This window comes from Eublepharis macularius, chromosome 1 (genome assembly GCF_028583425.1).
Source record: "Eublepharis macularius isolate TG4126 chromosome 1, MPM_Emac_v1.0, whole genome shotgun sequence".
Classification (NCBI taxonomy): Eukaryota; Metazoa; Chordata; class Lepidosauria; order Squamata; family Eublepharidae; genus Eublepharis; species Eublepharis macularius.
The window spans coordinates 32,853,779-32,875,791 of record NC_072790.1 but is presented as its reverse complement, the minus strand read 5'-3'; the positions used below and the strand labels follow the sequence as shown (position 1 = coordinate 32,875,791).

The following is a 22,013-nucleotide window of genomic DNA, read 5'->3' as shown; positions in this document are numbered from 1 at the left end:
CAGTGCAATCCTAAACAGTCTAAGCCCAGTGATTTCTTCTTGGTCTTTAAGATGCTAATGTGAGGTTTCATGACTTGCTGCTATGTGACTAAATCTTTGTTTGCCACCATGTCCGATATAGATACACAATATATAGATATGCAGAGAGAGAGGGAGGGAGGGAGGGAGGGAGGGAGATTCATTTTCACTATTTCATTCTTGTCAATCTCATTTCATTAAACACAAACGGTGCTTTCCTCCCCCAGCATGCATGTGCTGCCAGCCAAACTGGTGGCAGCAAGGAGCCAAAGCAGATGGGCAGGCAGAGATGCTTTCCTCCAAAAATTTGGGAAATAAATGTGCAGCTCTAAATGCAATCCTAAGAAGAGCTACTCCAGTCTAAGCCCATTGAAATCAAAGGGCTTTGAAGGGGAGATAAGTTAGAAATATAATGTAATTGATAGTTTGATGTTAGGTTTTGCTTAATTCAATATATATTATCTATCTCAGTAGTGTATTAAGACAGTTAAGAATAGAAAAGGAGATATAAGTAGCAGGTTTAGACAGCGGGTTGGAAAACTGTTGGAAGTCTTAGATTAAGAGGGGGCGGGGAAGGGTGGGAGAATATGGAAATGAGGGTTTCAATTGAAAATCTGTAATATTAATCTTTACTCACCCAATAAAAATTTCTTAAAAAAAAAAGAAATCAAAGGGCTTTGCCTGGGGTAATTCTTCTTAGGATTACAGTGAAAATCAGGTTACAATATCAACCTGGAATATTTCCTTGGACCAAGATGAAATGGGGAAAACTAGGGGACTTCCCTTTTACAGGTACTGGCTGCAGCTTCTGTCAGCTACGTAAGATTTAATCCACCAACCATTTCCTACATTTTAATGAGAAACAGAATTGACTAGATTAGAATCACCTTAATTGAACTTTCCTGAATGCTTCTTGTGAGGAAGGCATTTTTAAAATTCTTCCACCCTTCCACTCATGATATTTTGAATCTTTATTACTATTGCCAGGGCTTTTTTTCTGGGAAAAGAGGTGGTGGAACTCAGGACCGCACAATGACGTAACTTCGGGTCAGCTGGAACAAGAGGAGAGTTTTTTAAAGTTTAAATCGCCCTTGGTGAAAATGGTCACATGGCCGGTGGCCCCGCCCCCTGATCTCCAGACAGGGGGGAGTTTAGATTGCCCTCCATGCCGCTGTCTGGAGATCAGGGGGCGGGGCCACCAACCATGTGACCATTTTCAAGAGGTGCCGGAACTCCGTTCCACCGCGTTCCAGCTGAAAAAAAGCCCTGACTATTGTTGTTATAATATGCTTAATGTTGCTTGATTGGTTTAGTTCCTTTTGTTTTAATTATATGCAGTTAACAGACTTCAAGAGGTTTTTTTAAAAAAATTGAAATGCAAGATAGATGTATGCTAAGAATTTAAAAATGTGACTTTAACCAGGTTCCTCTCAGGTTCTTTGATACCTAACACGCCAGAAATTCACGCAAACCTCACTATGAGGTGTACGGAGAATCAACCTAAAATCCTGGGTAGAGCTTATCAAATACATAAATCACGGTTCCATAGGGAAACAGTAATCCTTAAAGTAAGAACTGATAATTACGCAGAGCTTTTTTTCTGGGAAAAGAGGCGGTGGAACTCAGTGGTGGAACTCAGGACTGCACAATGATGTCACTTTGGGTCAGCTGGAACAAGGGGGGAGTTTTTTAAAGTTTAAATCACCCTTGGTGAAAATGGTCACATGGCTCGTGGCCCCGCCCCCTGATCTCCAGACAAAGGGGAGATTAGATTGCCCTCCGCGCCAGTGGCACGGAGGGCAATCTAAACTCCCCTCTGAGATCAGGGGGTGGGGCCACCGGCCATGTGATCATTTTCAAGAGGTGCCAGAACTCCGTTCCACCTCTTTCCAGCTGAAAAAAAGCCCTGTAGTTATGAGCTTGGAGTGATTTTACTTTCGGAAGCGATTTTCAAGACTGCATAGCAGTACATCTCCGGGCAGGCTGCAAAACTGCAGGAACTGCTTCAAGGTTACTAAAACCAAGAGGATGGTTCTCTGTGAAGTTTACAGGAGTCCAATTCATATTGATAAATAGTAGAAGACTCCAAACAGTTCTTAATAGGCTGCCCTCTAACTGGCCAATCGAGTCTCTATAGCTTGAGGACCAATGAGCTGATGGTGGCCTGAGACATGCCGATCAGCGATTGGCTGAATAGGCCTGGCCAGACAGAATAAAAGACCAGGCTCAGACGGGTTACAGGCTCTGCGCAAGTGGGCTGGTGGCTGGCAGTAACAAAAAGCTGAAGAGGACGGAGAAAGAAGCTTGTGATCTGGTCTGGCAGAGGAGCTGAGTGGGTCAGCTGTGGACTGTGCCTCGGCGTCCTTCTTCCAAGGTCGTCAGTGAACAGTACTGATCAGCAGGAAATCACTAGCGCCATATGTGTACCACCAGTGTCTTCAAGACAGAGAACAAGCCAAGGAGGAGCCTGACCAGAAGGAAGACTTCAGTGCAAGCAGAACCTTCACAAGTACTAACCTGGCATGGAGGCTACACTGCGAGAGAAAGAGGTTGCTTGAAGTTAACTGGGAGAGAAAACTAGTACAGGGATTGCCATTTATTAAGGAAAGCAGTAAGAAGATATATATTGCATTACAATACCTGAAAAATCACCTCCTCTCATACTATACAGTCCACCAGTTAAGAGGTGCCTCTCAAGCCTTGCTCTTTGTATCTCCACCTTCAGAGCGGAGGTAGGCAGCAACTAGAGAGGGCATTTTCTGTGGGGGCACCTTGCTCCAAGAGTTGAAATCTCTCTCTAAAGCTTTCCGTCTCTTTGAACAGGGTCACATGAACCAAAGGAGTTCCTCAGTCTCTCTGACCCCCCCCCACCTGTTATTCCTCAAGGTGATTCACCCCATCCCCCAGACACCTTGCTTTAGCTCTGGAACCTGCTCCTGGGTAACCTTGCAGACTAAAAAGCTTCCAACATTTGTACAAGTCTGAACATCCGAGGTCATCTTATTATAGTATTTACTCAAATGCAAGTGGTGGTGGTGGGAAGTGCCATCAAGTCACGGCTAACTTATGGCGGCCCCTACTGGGGCTTTCAAAGCAAGAGACTAAAAGAAGTGGTTTGCCATTGCCTGCCTCTGCACAGCAACCCTGGACTTCTTTGGAGGTTTCCCGTCCAATTCCCAAGTCAAATGCAAGACTAGGTTTTTTTTCCTCCAGGTATGTCATCAAAACAAGAGGGGGCTCTCTCTCTCAAATTCTCATATAAGTTGCAGTTATATCATCATCATCAACATCATCATCATCATCATCTCCTCTTGTGGGATTTTAGAATACAACCCGATCGACACTAGACATCACAGCTGTGGAAAATTGAAACGTTTGGATAACAGACGTTGCAATTCTGGCAGTCGAAGAAAAAGAACAAGAAAAAATGATTAAATATAGAGATCTGGCTATAGAAACCACCCGACTATGGAAGAATGCAACAGTAGTCCCTATTGTCATCGGGGCACTGGGAACTATTTTTAAAAATGTTGCAACTTATATGGAAAAACTGCAGCTTTCTGACATTAACACCTACAGAGCTGCAAAGGACAGCAGTACTTGGAACAGCATACATATTACACCGATAACTGGCTGATACTTAGGTCTCTGGTGGAAACTTGTATCAGCTTAGCAAGGCCAATCAATGATAACATGTGATCTTTATTTATTATTGATTGTATTGCTTGTAATTCTAATTCTAATTCTAATAATAATAATATAAAAACCCCTTTGTGTATAACTTTGTTGCAGGAAGAGTGGTTGACTTGCATTCAAGCTTGTCTTCCTTTCGAATAAATATGGTATACTGTGACCTTAAGTGTCTAAGATCTCTATTTTCAAGCAATCGATACAGTAGAAAACATGTATTTAAGCAGTAAGTAGTTGCATCAATATACCTGAATATAAAACAAAGGAAGAAATGGCAAGCATTGTAGGTTTAGCACTCAAAGAGTTATTTTTTTTTACTTTCACACTTCACCAACATTCCCACCACTGCAACGAACACCTTGCACAGAATCAGGTGACGATAACGGCGTAGCATTCAGAGCACTAGCACTGCTAAGGTGTGCATCGGAATATCCTAATCAAAATGACTGGGAAATAGACAGCTTGATTCCATCATCATAGCACAGTGACAGAATGCACGCTTTGCATACACACGGTTGCTGTTTCAATTCTTATTGTCCTTGAAGTTAATTTGAAAGCGCGTCCTCAAAAGAACAGTAAAGATAGAACTAGGTGTCATTTAAAAAATAAAGGGACACACACACACACACACACACCCAGAACAAATCACATAGCCAGAGCACATCACTTTTCAATTTTAATTTGTCCTAAAGTTCCCTACACTTTGGAAAGAAAGAAAAAGAAAGAGCCTTAGCCATAGAAAAGGTTGATTTACAGGACAAGATTTTAACTTTACAATTGTAACACTCATAGTCTCTCTTCATATGGCACATGAAGAACACATGTTGAGAGATGCAATGTTAGCAAGGAAGGGTAGTTTAAAAAGATAGACCTGGCAGCAGGGTAAAGGCTTTGCTATACACTGGAGTTGTGCGAAGGGGCTGTAAAATACCAGAAGGGAAGCCTCAGGCCATTACAACCTCTCCAGGTCCAAGCCCAGCTCTGGAAGGCAGCTCCAGCCCATTTCCATTCTTCATTGCCCTCCGGTTGCGATCCCACACAGTTTTAGACTGGAGAGGTGAAAATGACAGAGCCTTCAGGGAGGCAAAGATGAAATTAACAAACCCTCTGAGGAGCAATCTCCACTGGCTCTGTCTTTTAAAACTATGCTTCCCGGCTAACATTGCGACTCCCAACACTTGATCAACACACGCCGAGCCGTCTTGTGTAGAGAGACTTTCAGTTGGTCTGCAACATATAACACCCAAGCATGGTGCTACTCAGATAGAATCTAACTGTGCAAATGGCAAAACTGGGCAATAAAAGAAAGTGAGTTGGTAACTCTTTCAATTGACAAAGGTTTTGGAGCTTATTAAATACACGCAAGCATAGCTCAAAGCTACAGGTGAACATGGTTACACAGTAAGGGGTTTCCTATGCCTTGCCATTTGTAGATCTGAAAAGCTGGTTCATTTTCCACCCAACTGCAACCCTAAATGGACCCTAAATGCAAAACATCTCGTCACAAAGTTACCAGAGAGCAGAAGCCCTCTACGGAGAAGAGTTCACAATCCAGTATAAAAGCTGCCGTATTAAAACTGTCAAAAGGGCACTGCATTTTTAAATCTACACCATCAGTCACATAACAAGGAAAAAAAACATACTCTAGCATATGATTGTATTAACCTATCAGAAGCGGCCAAAAACCTCTTCAACGGAGACTGGCGTGACTTAGAAATCGAGCCATCCTCTGTCAAGAAGAGCGTTTTCGCTGTACCATTGCACCATCCGGAATTTATTAATTTGTCACTTGTCTCTCCATCGGGAGGACTGAAGCAAACGTAGAACGAGTCTCATTTGACACACTGTCACCTGGCTGCTATCTCAAATGCTTTATCAAATCCTGTGATAAGGTTGCTGACGCAGTCTCGGTCTATTCAACTGTACCACTGGTCCTATGCACCAAGCGCTTTCGCAAGATTGTAAATTGGGCTGCTGCTGCTCCTGCAGCTGGGTGAATGAGAGCCACGTGCGATGAAAAGTTTCAGTGTCAGCATCTTGACCAGCAAGACAAACAATCGGGTCAGATACCAAACAAAGAACTCAAGAGACAAAAGAACAAGGAAAAAATGTTATGCTGCGAAGTCACTAACCAGAACAAGGCACTAATTGTATTACAAAGAACTTTTCCCAAGACTCAACTGCTAACAAATGACGTTTTCACACACAGGGGGAAAAAAAACAATTTTGAGACTCTAGATATCAGCCCAAGAATGCAGATAACAATATTTTTATTCAAGATTTCCTAGTCCCATAAACCTTATTACTCGGTTCATGATAGTGTGTGCTTTCAGTAAAACCAGGTTATTTTTGCACACTGAAGCCCACAATGGGTGAAAATTTTAACTGTAATGTGGATTTCCCACTACAGAGTGGGTCAGTCTCCCTGTTAACCATATTTGGAAGAAAAACGGAGAACCTATGGAGACGATTACCCTGTGTTTACAGGACTCTTCAGTCAAATCAGACTGAAGGAAGAAACAGCTACATCTCAGGAACTAGCACACACTTTTAGAGAGAGAAAGATCCAGGGGGGAAAAGCAGAAAAAATTAGGGGGAAATGTGGTTTATTTTCTGCTCCCTACGCCTATGAAACATCTTCTGTTTTAGAATGAATGTCTTAAGATGGGGGGGGGGAGGTTGCTCAAAATGCACAGCATGAAGGACTTTTTCAATTTTTCCAACTGGGGATTTTTTTGCTGGGAAAAAACTCCTATAAAATATTTACTCTTATTGAGAAAAACCTCCCTTAAAAAGCATTTCACTCCTTCAACTGACCAACTCTATCATGGCTGCCAAGTATGAGACAGCCTAAGATGAAATCAGTTAGCTCTTCTTAGAGCCAGGCTACAAGAGACATTATACGAGGAGGAGCACATGAAGGGAGTCACAATGTTAGCCGGCAAGCTGAATTTTTAAAGAGATCGGAAGGCTTTGTCAATTTCCCCTCTACAGAGCCACTGCTCAGAGGGTTTGTTAATTTCCTCTTTGCTTTCCAAAGGCTCTGTCAGTTTCACCTCCCCTTCTAAGAGGCAAAGAGGAAATAAACAAACCTTCTGAGCAGGGATCTCCCTGGCTCTGTAGAGAAGGGAAATTGACAGTCTTCCGATCTCTTTTAAAACTCAGCTTCCTGGTTAACATTGCGACTCCCTTCACGTGCTCTTCCTCGTGTAATTCATCTCCTGTAGCTTAGCTCTTATACAGTTTAGTGAGAAGCCATGCCCCTCCAAGAAAATGGGTGGGGTGGTCTTGAGAATTGAACACTTTTCTCCTGGAGGACAATTGGAACAAGAGCTCGTCCAGGCAATCAGCAAGACCATTTGTTTGGTAAAGACCTTGAGATAGATGCTAGCTTATAGTATGGCCTCAAACCTAAAGTGCTGGTTTTCATGGGATACCCTGAGGAGTGTCTCTGGCCTGGCAAGACAGAAATAAGAAGATATGCTTCTGTCAACTCTATCGAGGTCATGAAAATCCTCTCTCTGAATGTAGTTGAAAGTCTGAATGTAGTTGAAAGTCTCCATTTTGTATTTCTTACGAGCCATAAATCCCTGTCCGCTGCCTTTAGACAAGGAATCTGGAGATCATTGAAGACAGAATCTCATCCCATGGAGTGTTAAACAATTCAACAGAGTATTGACGGCAATGCATGTCTTGACCCCGCTGTCTGAAGCAAGAGTGTTCACAAATACAACCATCACTTGGGAGCTGTGTACATGCCCACCGGAGGCTGCTTGGCATCAGGTACGCTGCAGGCACTGCTTGCCCTCCTCCACCCTGATTGATCTGGAGGATTATGCTGCGACTTGAGACTGGTTAGAATGATGGCAGTCCTGTCCGGACTTGGTCGAGGAAAACCACGGAGATTAGGCAGGCCGCCGATGCCTTTTTGTAGGCAATTGTGGGTCTACTTTTACTTTCATTTTAATTTCTCAACCACAAACTGCTTCGTTCAAGTTTGGAGAACAAGGGGGAGTGCAAATGGCTCCCCCCCCCAACTCTGAGGCACTAAAAGGATCCTCCCCGTTTTCCTGCATTCACTGCTATACTCCTTTCTTGGCTGTGTCAGCCCAGGCAGTTGCATCCTGCCGCTCGGAGATCTCTGAGATGCATGTTTACATTTTGGGCTGGTATCCTTGCCTCCAAGTCTGAATCAGTGTGTGTGTGTGTGTGTCTGTGCCATCATGGAGGCATGGCTGCATGCAACAATCCCCTTACTGTGCAACCTCAGCAGCGCATTTTCCATTTCCTTGAGGAAATGACCGCAGAACTGAAAGTTTCCGCACACGATCCAGCAGTAGCCATTGCTGGGATTGAAATGAGTTGTGGGGACAAGCGACCAGGAGATAGTAGCCAGGAGGAGACTGTAAGACAGGGAGGATCCAGAGGAAGGGATAATTTTTTTTTTAGATACATGAACTAGATGATGAGACGAGATGGAGAGGTACAATAAGGAGAGCCGTGAAATGCAAAACGCCTCACAGCTCGTCCAAGCACAGGGATGTTAAATTTCCAAAAAGGTTGAAGATATAAACAAAAAGGGCTTTTTCCTCCCAAGAAAAATAGAAATTTGGGAGGAAATTTAAATATATGCTATACTTACGTTTCTACCACATCTCATCCTTTTAACAACATAAAAGGCATCATTTATAATTTAGTCACCATATTCAATTGTATTAATTGGGACATTTATTAATTTAAATGTATAAATACCTTAGTTCTGTATGAGCAAACCTGCAAATACACTCAAAACTAAAGAGAGAGAGAGAGAGAGAGAGAGAGTTGCAAACTGCTGCCGTCTGTACTGTCACTCATTTCAACGAAAAATAAATTATTTCATACGAGTTCTTTTCCCCAATGCTCCAGAAAATTTCCAAATTTTTCCATCAGAGAAAAAGCGGGGGGGGGGGGGGGGAATAATTTTTCCGTTGTTATTCCTGCAATGGCCTTTAATCCCACAGGATATTACTGTGTATGAATTCTTTTCCCTTCCATCACTAAAGAACAGCACAGGGAAGAGTGTTACATAACAGAAAACTCAGAACAGTTCAAAAGAGGCTGGGAACAAAACATGGAAAGAATAATCTGGATCCTTTGCCAAACTGGCCTTCCTTCGCATTGCTGTGCGGAGAGTACTTTTAAAAACAAGCAGATCTCTTGCTTGCTTTATTTCCATTCACAGAAAGCTACGCTTCTGAGGCAGAAGGGAGCATAAATTTGTGCTGCAAAATCACTTTTCTCACTAAATATACCTTTTGACTCACGGTGGCACCTGTAGGTCACTAATGAACCGCCCTGCTCTTCGTACTTACTCCCCTTGGACGTCCTTAGTCACTAAGCACAGAGCTGCTGTCCGTTGCCTTCCCAGTCGCCACAACACTCAAAACTCGGGGGAGGGGGGGAGGGGGAAATCCTCCGCCCATGGCAGGTGAACATGCAGTTTCTTGTCACCAAGCACAGCTCCAAGCTTCCTGGCTTGGAAAGGCTTTGATCAGGTCCTGATGGACATCTGAATGGATGCCCCGGGGCAAAGTAAACCAAGACCAGGAATAACCCTTTGCTAGCATGGCGAGACCTACCACCAGGTATCTAGACATCTCTACATACAAAGATGCCTTCGAGCAAATCAGGCCATTTGTCCATCTGGTTCAGCACTGCGTGTTCAGACAGGAAAAGCCCTTCCCAACACCAAGCTCCTTTTCATAAGACAGCATGCTACATTTATCACCCTTTGCAGGGATGCCTGGTTTTCAGTCCAACATATAAGTTCCTTTTGAAGACTGACCCCCGCCCCTTAACCTCTTTTTCAACTTGTTCTGAAACAGTGCGTAAAGGGCCATCAAGTCGCAGTCAAACCCGTCGGGTTTTCAAGGCAAGAAATATTCAGAAGTGGTTTGCCGTTCCTTGCCTGTGCACAGCAACCCTGGACTTCCCCGGAGGTCACCCATCCGAGTACTAACTAGAGCCGACCTTGCTTAGCTTCCAAGATCTGACGAGACTGGGCTAGTCTGGGCTATCCAGGTTGAAAACAGCAGATTTTCCTAAATTTTATGTGGAAAGCTGGAGACTCCTCCTGCAAATAATATTCTTTTCTTGCAGGGGAAGAGATTGCATTGCACTAGAGGACACCCTGTTGCCTGGATCATGCAGGATAGAGTTGCAAATCCCAAGCGTAATCCTAGCCACACAGATTTCGCCTGCCAAGTTGCTTCAGCGATCAGCAGGCTTCAAAAAGCATCGCCGGGTAGCAGGCAACTTCATTCACTGCAAGAAGCAGCCTCAGGTGATGCACAGTAGTACATCTAGTCAGGATTAAATATCATGAATTAAACTGATTCTTCCATTACCTCAGTAGAGGGCATATCCCCTTTCTCGGTTGCCTTCACTAGAGTAACTAAGGAATGGCGACATTTTTCCTTGACTGCCATCATTCTATGAACTCAGAGATGGTACATTAAATTCTGTTTCTGGTACCTTTTTGCTCATTTTACCTGCTGAGGAGGCTGAGATCTGAGGCACGTGGATTTCCCCCCCTCTTCTTAGTCAAAAAATTGTTCTCCCTCAGGAGTGATCTTGTTCTGAGCAGAAATAGCCTCTTTGAACACAAACTGCGTGCCTATTTTAGTATTTCTGCTGTATAGGTTTAATCTATAACAAGAAGTTTCTTCTTTGTATGAGGCAGCAGTTTCCAGTTCTGTTATTATTTTACCACAGACTGCCGTCATGAACAAGCTTCTGAATATTATGGCTGCTTGGATCCCCATGAAATATAACAACCTGATTTAACCTCAAAAAGAAAGCTTGCCGACGGGAAAGATTGCAACCCGGACCCTGTCAACTGATGGAAGTCCTTGACATGCATTCTACAGAGAACAAACAATTGTGCAGAAGGCTCCAGCACCCACTGTTTCAGAGGCAGAGACACACAGCACCCTCACCTCACATAACACAAATTGATTTGAGAACAAGAATTCCAGGCTGACCAACCCTAGTCAAACTTTGGACAGCTGGATGAAAACCATCTTCTCCTTCCACTTTCTTCCAAACCAACCATGTTGCTCCCTTTGCTTTTGAAGATACCAGCGTGGTTTTATCTATCGCAGGGGTCTCCAACCCCTGACAGCTTTCCCGACACCTGTTGGCACCTATCCTGGCATCTGCCATGTGGGTGGGGTCAGGTGGCACTTCTGCCCTGCAGGGCTTCTGTGTGGCTGTGCAGATTCAAAAAGAAATTGATTGGACCTCGAAGGAAGAAAATTCTTTTAAATAATCTGTTCATTTTAAAGGGCATCCTGTTAAGCAGAGCTTCTGCCCGAAATGTTGAAGAGTTACTATTAGAGTTATGAAGCCGCCGACTATATCTGTTTTAGAACCGTTATTATTGAACTAATTATGGTTTTAATGTGAATTTTATTGTACATTTACTATTGACGTCATCCGCTCTGAGCCTGATCGTGGGGAGGGCGGATTATAAATGTACTAAATCAAATCAACTTCAATCCCAGATGGTCTGTGGTTGAACTGGGGATGCTTAAATCCCAAGACTGGAACCATGAACGGAAATGACAGATCCTCCTGACAAATGCCCCAAGTTTGCAGAAAAATCTGAAATCTTTAAAAAAAAATTGTTTTAACAAAACCCAAAATGATAAAAGGAACACCCATAGATTTAACTAGATGCCCTTAGTGGCTGTTGCTACGCAACCATAACAGTTTAACCAGAAATCCAGGCTTGGTTTCTGTCAGGAAAAAGGCAGGAAATGGGGGCTAGGCCTTTTCCAGGGCTGTTTTCGGCCCTGAGGGAGGATTCATTGGGACTAGGGTCAGAAGCAACAACTGGGTGACTTGATACCATGTGACTTGCATGACTCACCTAGGCCTGGATGCTCGCTACTGTTCAACAGGAGTCAACAAGCCAAACCACTGTAGTGTAGTAGTTAAGAGTTTCAGAGTAGGATCTGGTAGACCCAGGATCAAATCAACACTCTGCTGAGGAAGCTCACTGGATTACTTTTATCCTGTCACATACACTTACCCTAATCTACCTCTCAGGGATGTTGTGAGGATAATATGTAAGCAAGGCAAATGATCTGAGCTGCTTTGGGCCCTCATTGTGTTAAAAGGCAGCATATAAAAGAAGCAAATAAAGAAATATAGATAAAAATGGAGGCTAGATAAAAGGTAAGTTCTTTAGAGGGCTTGAAGGAGAGGAGGACATAGGGAAAGGTGAGCATAAAGAGGTTTCCATGAGGAGGGAAAGAGGAAATAGTTCAGGAAAGGGGACGCCAAGAGAAGTGTAGTACCCCTGCAAGTCCTTGCAGGTTCCCCACCATGCAACTGGGCCTGGCTTAGCCAGCACCACACAACTAGGCCGCAGGGGAGAGAGAGGCTGCCAGAGTGGGGAAGGGAGAAAGGCAAAGACAGGAGGCAGATAAAGGTGAGTGGAGAGAAGGAAGTAGGGAAAGAGGAAGAGGCTATGGGGGGCAAGGAAGGGACATGGTAGAAGAGGAGAAAATGACAAGCCCCCCACCAATCCTTGCAGGTCCCCCACTTGTAATAAAACTAATTCTGAACGTGGCCCGCATGAAGATTTTTAAAAAGACAACAGAAAATGGGACCAGGCACATATAGGATTCTTTCCCCCTCTGAAGAACTGGGATATTCCCAAGGGATGTAGGAAAATACAAATGCAGGGGTGAGGGAGGAATTATAAGCTAACTTTTCAGTGAAGACTGAGCTCTCGTGATGCGACATCATTTTGAGGGCGGGTTAGGCACAGCGAGGGCTGTGTGAGCCAGGCAAGTGACAGCAGCAGTGGCGTTGCAGGTGGGTAGGCAGGAGGGAGGGCCAGGAACCCCCCCCCCATCACCATTTGAACCAGGCGGCGGGAGTGGAGAAGTAGGAGTGGCCGTCACTGGAGCAAAGCACCAAGCTTGTGGTCAGGAGAGCAGAAGCTTCGTCGCTGAGCAGGAGGGTGGGATGGTTCCCTGACTGCCTTTATCTAATGACGCACATGACCGTACCTAGTTATTAACACTATACATTGTGAGTAAGTAAAGCCTCATCTTTCATTTGTTCCCAATGGAAAAAAATAATCAGAGTCGGTTTTTTCCACTGCTCCATAAGAGTTCCAATTTTTTCTTCTAAAAAACCCCAAAGCATTCAAAAGCCCCATTCTCCCCCGCCCCCCGTTTTTCCTCACCTTACCAATCAGGGATTCGCTCTACCCTGTGCGCCTTGCTCAGGGGCCAGCTGAAAGGCTGCCATGTTAAACTTTGCTTCAGATCAAGCCCTGATAAAAAGAATCCCTGTTTCTGATTTCAGTGCACCCTCCACCCAAACACAACCAAATACACCGGCCTGTGCCTTGTCTCTTCTCTATACCAAACTTGATACTTGCAGAAGATACTGTACCCCCACCTCACCATATAGCTGACTCCCTGCAAACATTACCTACAAACCACACACCTTGAACTTTCGCACAGGCTCCCAAGCCCCAAAAGCACCCCTGGAAAATCCTGCACTCCCCATTCCAATTTCCTCTCACAGAACAGGTGAATTGCATTCAAGACACTTTACTGAACAGAGAAAGCGAGTGCCATGAGCCAATTATAAACAGCAGGGAGGATTGCTGAGGGAAACACTAGGGTAGGAAACTTGCTTTCATATCATCCCCCATCCCCCAATCCATTGTCTTAGAGCCAAACTACAAGTGACGAATGACACAGGTTGGACACTTGTCAGCGTCCCTCAAGTTTTGATGGGAAATGTAGGCAGCTTGGCGGAATGTTGGACAAGTGACAGTTGAAAAGTCCATTGGACAGCAGTCGGAGAGCCAAGCTGCAAGACCAGGATGCCTACATTTCCCAGCAAAACTTGAGGGAAGCTGACAAGTGTCCAACCTGTGTCAGGCATCACTTGTAGCTTGGCTCTCTGTGTTATAAATTTGAATATGATGCTTGTTATAAACCATTTTGTGGGTGGGACACAGACCACTAAGGATTTTCTCCCCTAATGCTGCCTGGCAGGAGTGTGCCACAAAGCTGTGCTTTTAATAACAACAACATTCGATTTATATACCACCCTTCAGGACAACTTAACAACACCCACCCAGAATGGTTTACAAAGTGTGTTATGATTATCCCCACAACAATCACCCTGTGAGGTGGGTGGGGCTGAGAGAGTTATGAGAGAGCTGTGACGGATCCAAGGTCACCCAGCAGGCTTCAGGGAGAGGAGTGAGGAATCAAACCTGGCTCTCCAGATTAGAGTCCTGCCGCTCCTGATCACTATACCAAACCAGAGGTAGGGCATGCAGAGAGGAGCCTGCAGCGAAGCAGATTTAACTGTGGGCAGGACTCTGAGTTGGAGGACCAGCAGGAAACAAATTAGAATTAAGCTAGGATACTGCTTACATACGTAAAGCAAAACCATTAAGACTAACAGCAGTTTATAAACCAGCTTCAGCTCCTGGTCTGAAGTGTCCTAATGTTTGGGTGATGGCGCATTAAACCATAGTTTTGTGTTAAATCTGAACTGACCCACTGCGAAATATAAATGGGTCATAGCTTCAACTTCATAGACTCAGGGCCTAGACACTAGAGATCTACAGCCAGGGGGAACATCGTAATGGGGGAAGGCGTGCATAGTGAGCCCGTACAAATGAGATATGGGATGCGTGCCAAGTCTCACCGGCAAATTCTTCTCTCCCACCAACACAACGTTTAAATCAGGCTTTCGTTTAGGCATGAATGCACCTAGTGATAGCTGGTTAATTTGCAACGAGAATGAAAGCAGGTTTCTAAATGAGTTCAGCAACAACAAGCTCTAAGAACCACAAGCATGCCCCACGTGTACATTTTAACCTTTTATCCGCACTTGCGCAAGCCCGCTTGTAAGTCATCAACGCTACACGTGATATTACATTTTATTTAGTCTGTTCCTCCCCCATCTTTCTCCCCAGTGGAGACCCCCAAAGCGGCTTCCGTTGTTCTCTTCTCACACACTGGAGAATCTATTCTGCCCTGTTCAGACTCTCACCTTACGTGGAAGATGGGACAGGAGCAGCCAAAGAAGTGACAGGGTTGGGGGTCAGACCACACCACTCTTCCCTACGAAGCTGCAGAATGGCCGCCCAGGGCAAAAGGCCGTGAAGGAGGCAACATGAGCAACTGGGGGGGGGGGGCTTTCCATCCTTGATTACTAGTAACAATTAAGTGTTGTCAAGTCACAACTGAGTTATGGTGACCCCTCTTCCAGTTTTCAAGGCAACTGAGTTATGGTGACCCCTCTTGCAGCTTTAAACGCAAGGGGGAACAGAAGTGCTTTGCCACTGCCTGCCTCCGCGTAGCAACCCGGTGTTCCTTGGTGGTCTCCCATCCAAATACAAACCCTGGCTGACCCTGCTTAGCTTCTGAGCTCTGACAAGCTCGGGTCAGTCTGGGCTATTCACGCCGCTTCGTTTATTACTCGGTAGCTGTCTTCCCCCAAAGGACCCCGTGAAATGTGCACAATCATATTCTGTACAGCGACCAAAATAGCAATGACTACACAGGAGGGGGAAGGGCTGGATTTTACCAGCACAAAAATGTGAGCTCCGAGTGCTGGGAAAACGCAACCGCTTGCAAGGCCAAGGCTGAGGGACCAGCAAACAGGAAGGGCGGCGGTGGTTCTGCACGCTCTAATCGTAGGCAGCTTTTCAGGAATGTCGAAATGGCATACAAAGGTAGGCATGAGACGAAAATAAGGAGCAGACACATCGCAGGTCGCATCAGTGGCACAGGTACGGCAATAGGAGGGCTAGATATGATGTCAAAGGCTATCCTGAACTGAAGAGTTTTCAAACTCCTCCTCCATACCCAAAAAAAGCCCTTGCAAAGCGATGGCATAGGAAACTTCCCTGAGGAAGTTGCTCTGATCAGATGCTCTGATGAAGAGAGCTGTGGTTCTCGAAAGCTGACAATGCATCTGACGAAGAGAGCTGTGGCTCTCAAAAGCTGACAATGCATCTGACTAACCACATTTATTGTAGCATAAGCTTTTGCGAACCACAGCTCTCTTCGTCAGATGCTCTGACGAAGAGAGATGTTGTTCTCGAAAGCTGACAATGCATCTGATGAAGAAAGTTGTGGTTCTCGAAAGCTGACAATGCATCTGATGAAGAGAGCTGTGGCTCTTGAAAGCTGGCAATGCATCTGACGAAGAGAGCTGTGGCTCTCGAAAGCTTATGCTACAATAAAGTTGGTTAGTCTTAAAGGTGCTACTGGACCTTTACTATTTTGCGGCTACAGACTAACACGGCTAACTCCTCTGGATCTGTTCCCTGGGGAGGGCATCCTAGAATCCCCAGGTGTTTTGGCCCTGCTAAACGTGAACACCAGTTTGGCCCCTTTTGCAAGACGGAATTTGGAGCAGGGCCTCCACAGCTGACCTTAGAGGCTATCATGGAACGACCTTGGCCCACAGTGCCAACAAGGAGAAAACAGAGGGCTCTGCAGAAGACAGAATGGTCATTTTAATTGCTTGTCTTTGCAAATCCTCTTTGGACACGCTCACTCCTCCCCCTGCATCCCCCCATCCAGAAACTCATTTATGTTTTATCCAGCCTATTTACTGGCAGCTAAATATAACGAACACAGTGGAAGACTGACGCCACCAATATGGAATCAGGTAAGGTAACTGCATGTTCAGTTCTTAGAAATGAATGTGGAGCTCGGTACAAACACTGAAGTTCACCAGCAAGCGATGTCAAAAAGAGCCCAACAGAGCTAGCTTCTCTTTCTCCCATCCCTGGATTGACCCTCCTCCTCCTCCTCCTCCTCCTCCTCTTTATTACAGTACCAAGACCAATATACAAAAATCGCGTTACCAAACCACTTATCAATAAAAAGAAAAACCATCCCTCACCAAGATACAGGAAAAAAGAAGGTAGCAGAACAAAGGCCAGCGGACCTGTGATCCCGAGAGAAGGCTGGGTACCTGACCAAATATTCCCAACTTCCTTGTCGTCCTTCAAGGGGAATTCTTACATTTTGTAACTCTCGCTAGATCACCCCTCCCAAGCCCTGATGCCTGTTGCTCTCCACTCAGCTCCCTTCTTGGGAGCAGCTCACGCTACCCAGGTCAAAGAAACGACTCAGTAGGAGCAGCTCCCAGCCTTTCAAAGGATCCATAGGGCTACTCCATTTCAGCCAGGCTTCCCTCCAAGGCTGCAAGGAGCAACCAACCAAAGGGGCTTTGCTGTGGCTGGGCAGTAAGTTAATTGGTAGGTTCATTTACTGTTACCGCAGGCATTTACTCTGTTTTTATTGCAGGGGGGAGGTACTTTAGTAGATCTAGTTTTTAACTGGATTCGCTTGCAAGTCTACTTGAGCTATCCAAAAAAAGCAACATAAAATTTTCTTAAATAAACCACTGGGAGAAGAGTGTCAGAAGCCCCACAGAAAGCAACTCAGGGCAGTCCTTTGTCTGTGCAGCTGCTCTTTTCAAAAGGAAAAGAAAAGCAAGCATGCACATCCCAGATAATGCAAGCCAAAATAGGGAAAAGGGGAGAGCCAGATGCTGAAAGAATTAGAAAAGAATGCCGAGCATATTAACCAGCTCCTGGCTCTGGCTTGGATGGTGAGTTCACCATGCCCAGCCCTGATCCTACCGGGGGAGAGCCAGGGCAGGCAGGGATTGGCAGCAATACAGTCAAAGGGAAGCATATTAAGACTGGCACGACAGAATTTTAGAATGTATCATCTGAATGAGAGAACAGCCCCTGCTTCTGTCGGTCATTCTCACCCATTCATAGGTCCATAAAATTTGCCCTCCGTTGCTGATGAATCTAGAAAGTATTTGGACTACAAATTTTCCCTTGCAGGGAAAAAAACTGCCTTAGCCCATGTATACCCCCCATGCTCTTTAGTCACAAAAGGGTGCCCACTTCTGCCTGTATTTGAAAATATTGCACGGAACTCTATAAAGTACAAAAGGTCCTGCTTTTTAAAAAGGCAATGATGCAGAAAAGCTGGACGTATGTGCAATGGCAGCACGTAAATAGTTTAATGCTGGAAGCCAGCGTGGTATAGTGATCAGAGTGCTGGACTAGGAATCTGGGTGCAAATCCCCCCTCTGCCATGAAAACTCGAGGGGTGACCTCAGGCCTGTCAAATTCTCACAGCCTGCCTACCTCCCAGGCCTGTTGTGAGAAAACGGAGGAGGGAAACACAATGTTCTAAGTTGCTCTGGGTACCCACCGGGGAGAAAAATAGGACATAATTTTTCTTAAATGCAAATGTATAAAGCCAGACACCTCTCTCTGTTTCATACCACTATGGGCCAAGCGACAAGTGACGAATGACCCTCGGAGATTTTCAGGTGATAGCTACTCTCCACAGGCAATGGTAAAGGAGCAGAGTTTCAAGTTGGGGGAGTCATTTAACCATTTTCCCTGCCTGACCTTCCTCAGCTCCAGATCTCTTCCCATTTGCTCACATGCACAAGCGCTCTCTCCCTCTCATGCGCTCTCATGCATGCTCTCTCTCTCTTTCACACACACACCCTGTGATTGGCATGTCTGTCAGTCTACTGCCCAAATATTATTAATTCTCTGCAATTAAATACTCTCAAAATTCCAAGAATGCTACACTACAGGTTTTCTTTTCATTACAGCATTATGCAGTAAGGACTGATTGCCCCACAGATGTGCAGCGGTCCTGAGCAGAGCTTCTGCTAATGACCACTTACTGTAACGGAGGGCATCTCCAGGAAGAACTGGCATGCTGCCCACCTGGAACAATTTCCTTCAAAAACGTCAGTTTTTTGCTTTAATCTCACTTGTTAATTCTGACATTGTAGAATGATCTAATGTTTTCAGAGAAAAACAAAGTATAAATTATGCACATTTATAGAAACCATATCCCCAGCTTTGCAGAAAGCTCTAATGATTCATTACCGTGTTTGAAGTTAGTGTCACTGTTTCACACTAAATTAACTAATTTTTGTATTTAGCATTAATATGAAAATGATTGATAATTAATATGCCTTCTTTGTTATGCTAATGAAGTGTTAAAATGTTAAAATAGTACTTGGCCGCATTTTAAAATTAGTCATATATCTAACACTCTTTTCCAGAATAATAATTTTCTCACTGCAGAATTTTTTAAAACACCGATAACATATCATTAGTTACTGAATCCATTCATAAATTAACAGCGTTTCTTTAAAACCATTTCCTATCCATACAGATATATAATTACGTTACAGTTACAGATACAATGCCAAGGATTTTTTAAAAATCCTTAAATGGAAATATTTATTAGCTCAATGGAAGAAAACAATTACTTTTCAAAATTATTAGCGCTTAGGATAGGTCTTTGCATTTAACCCATTATCACAGCTTCTCTGTCCACCCTACCCTAAGTCATCTGTGGTCCTGTGCAGGTTTCATTGGAACTCTTTCCGTTGCACAGTTGAAGGCCTCCATTTCATTATCACACAAGATTTTGTTTTAAGGGAATAGATGCAAGGCTGTTGTCTGAAGGTTTGACTCCAGGGGCACCTTAGAGACTCACAAGTTTTCAGGGTGTAAGCTTTCAAGTGTCAAAGCTCCCTTCTTCAAACACATCTCTGGAGAAGGGAGCTCTGACTCTTGAAAGCTTACACCCTGAAATTCTTGCTGGTCTCTAAGGTGCCCCCGAGCTCAGATCCTGCTGTTCTACCGCAGACCAACACAACTACCCCCCCTAAAACTGTCGGATGGTCACATCCTACAAAAGCGTTAAAAGGGAAGCAGAGCTCCAACCCTCACTCAAAGCAAGCAACTGTTGTTGATTCACATCTTGACCCTTTTACGATGAAATCCTGCGCACAGCCTCTAGGGAAAGCAAGCCCCGCACTCAGTCCCTGTTGGTATAGGATTGCAGGCCTAGTTGCAAGGTATTATGACTTGAGCCACACATGCATAACCCAACAAAATATGCTCAAAGGGAGCTCTCAAGATTGCTTGATACACAGTAGTCACCCCTACAGTTACCACGCAGTTGGCAGTCTGAAACAATTACAGGGAGTGCCTATCTCCTAAAGATACACGTGATCAAATGCCCAATTCTTTCTCCAGTTCAACCCACCACTTCTATGATCAGGGCTGGCTCAATCGCTGCCCAGGGTGGCATTCAGCTTGCTAGCCCTGGCAACCACACCACCAGAGTCGGCAAGAGCTGCATTAAGGCACTGGGGGACATATCTCTCAGTTTTACATGCTGCCACCACTCCGGCAGGCAAACACCTCTCTCAATTCCTTCTGAAGCCCCTCTCCACCGGTGATTTGCTTTCTAAGAGAATGCCACAGGAATGCTCTCTAAACCACTGCTTTAAGTGAACAAACAGGTGATATGGAAGAGCTGGAACAGGAGACAATTTGGCCCACGGGAAGCACAAAGGACAGACTCGACCTCTGCTTGGACTCTTCACCAGGCGACCCAGCCCAGCTGCCGTTAGTTACTGGGCCTGCAATTCCCGTTCTTCGGAAACCACTGGCCACATCTCAGCATGCGGGAAATCACAACCGGTTTCTTCAGCTAACCTGAACTTGGCTCCTCGGCTTTATAGCTCATCACAAATACTTAGTCACACAGAGTGTAAAGCAGCGCACCACAATAAAAGTTTTTAGCACTCCAGCTGGATCAAGCTGGAAAACTGGCAATACCTATCTGGGCTCCTAGAGCTTTTTCCTTACCCTCTGAAATTCAACACAATTATAGCGCCCGAGGGGACGCGTGTGCTGCCGCATCTGAGCATTTTGTTTATGCACTATTTTCTTCTTACCTATTTTGCCAGATGGTCTAGTAATGTTTGTTTTTCACGCTAGCAAAACTTTGTCATATATGTCCGCTTTGCCCCTTGAAAGCTCAGACCCTGGACCTCTTGGTGGTCTCGAAAGCGCTACGGGACCCGACTCTCGTTCTTTTACTGCAGGCCAACCCGGCTACCCACCTGAATCTACCTTTAATAACAGCAAGATCTGAGTCCGGTGTCACTACCTTTAAAAGAAAAAAAAAGACCCTAACATTTCCAGCTGATCTACACGAGGGTGTTTCGGCGGTGATTCACAGAGTTCACGTGTACAGCGACCCTTTCCCTGGTGAGTAAACGCCTCCCGAGCCCCACGTTCCCTCCAGCTGTTCCCACCGCCCCTCCCTCCCTGAAGCGCACCGGGCAGCCTCCCAGCAACACCCCGCCGAAGTTTGAGCACAAACCCCAAGGCGAGCGCGGCCGCGCGCGACTGAGCCGGCCTCTCCGAGACGCGTTCCCTCGGCCACAGCGGCTTCCTCGCGAGTAAGGGCGGCGAGGACCGCAGCCCCGGCCCGAGAACTCGCGGTCCGGGGGCGAGGAGGGCGCGTCGCCTCGCGTCCCCACCCGTCGGGAGTTTCCTGCGCGCGGAGCGGAGACTGGAGAGGGGCGCCGCGGCGCTCCCTGCCCGGAGGCGGCGAGCCGGATGAAGCCTCCCCCCTTCCCGGCGGAGGCGGCGGCCCCGGGCGCGGCTGCTCGGCGAGGCGGCGGACCCCCAGCCAGCCAGCCAGCCAGCGGGGCTGTTCTCGCGGCCCTCCTTACCGGCTGCCCCGGCTTCGCCCCTCTTCGGCGCGTCCGCCCGCTCGGCCGGCCAGACGGAGCTGCTGGAGCGGCGCCCCTCCGCCCGCCCGCCCGCCCGTGGAAAAGCAGGCGAGGGACTCGGAGGGACCTCCTCGCTGATGTCACGGGAGGGGCGGGACTCGGGAGGCCGCCCCCTCCCCCGGGAAGCGCCATCGGGCGGCCGCCCCTGCCCACGCCTCCCCGGCCCCCCAGCGCGGCGGGCCTGGCCGGGCGCGGAGCGCGCAAAGCTGCTCGGGAAGCAAAAGGTCGCCCCCGCCGCCGGAGCCTGCGCGCCCACGTGGAGAGAGAGGGGGGGCGGCCTTGGCTGGCCGCGTCCTGCCCTCTCCAGCGCGCAACCGCGTGAGCTACACTGATGAGTTTTTATTAAGTGAGGCATCTGGCGAAGAGAGCTGTGGTTTTCGAAAGCTTATGCTACAATAAAGTCGGTTAGTCTCAAAGGTGTTACTGGACTCTTTATTGTTAAGTTGTGTTATTTATCGCTCGCCTTTCTCACTGAGGCTCCAGGCGAATTGCACACATTTCAGTAAGGGTATATCTTAGGATGTATAAATGCAAATTTGCGAAGATTTAATACCAGCAGAAATCCAGTACAGATCTGAAGAACTGCTGAAACTGGACAATTGTAAGACTGA

At 46.1% G+C, this 22,013-nt stretch overlaps 1 protein-coding gene across 1 annotated transcript in view; it reads right to left on the bottom strand.

The window, feature by feature from the left end:
* SH3BP4 (SH3 domain binding protein 4) overlaps window positions 1-21,587 on the bottom strand; it is a 49,693-nt gene extending 28,106 nt beyond the window's left edge. The window contains exon 1 of the mRNA XM_054974384.1: window positions 21,343-21,587. The gene's annotated coding sequence lies outside the window, so the exon portion shown is untranslated. The remainder of the gene's footprint in view (window positions 1-21,342) is intronic.
* Window positions 21,588-22,013: the final 426 nt, after the last annotated feature.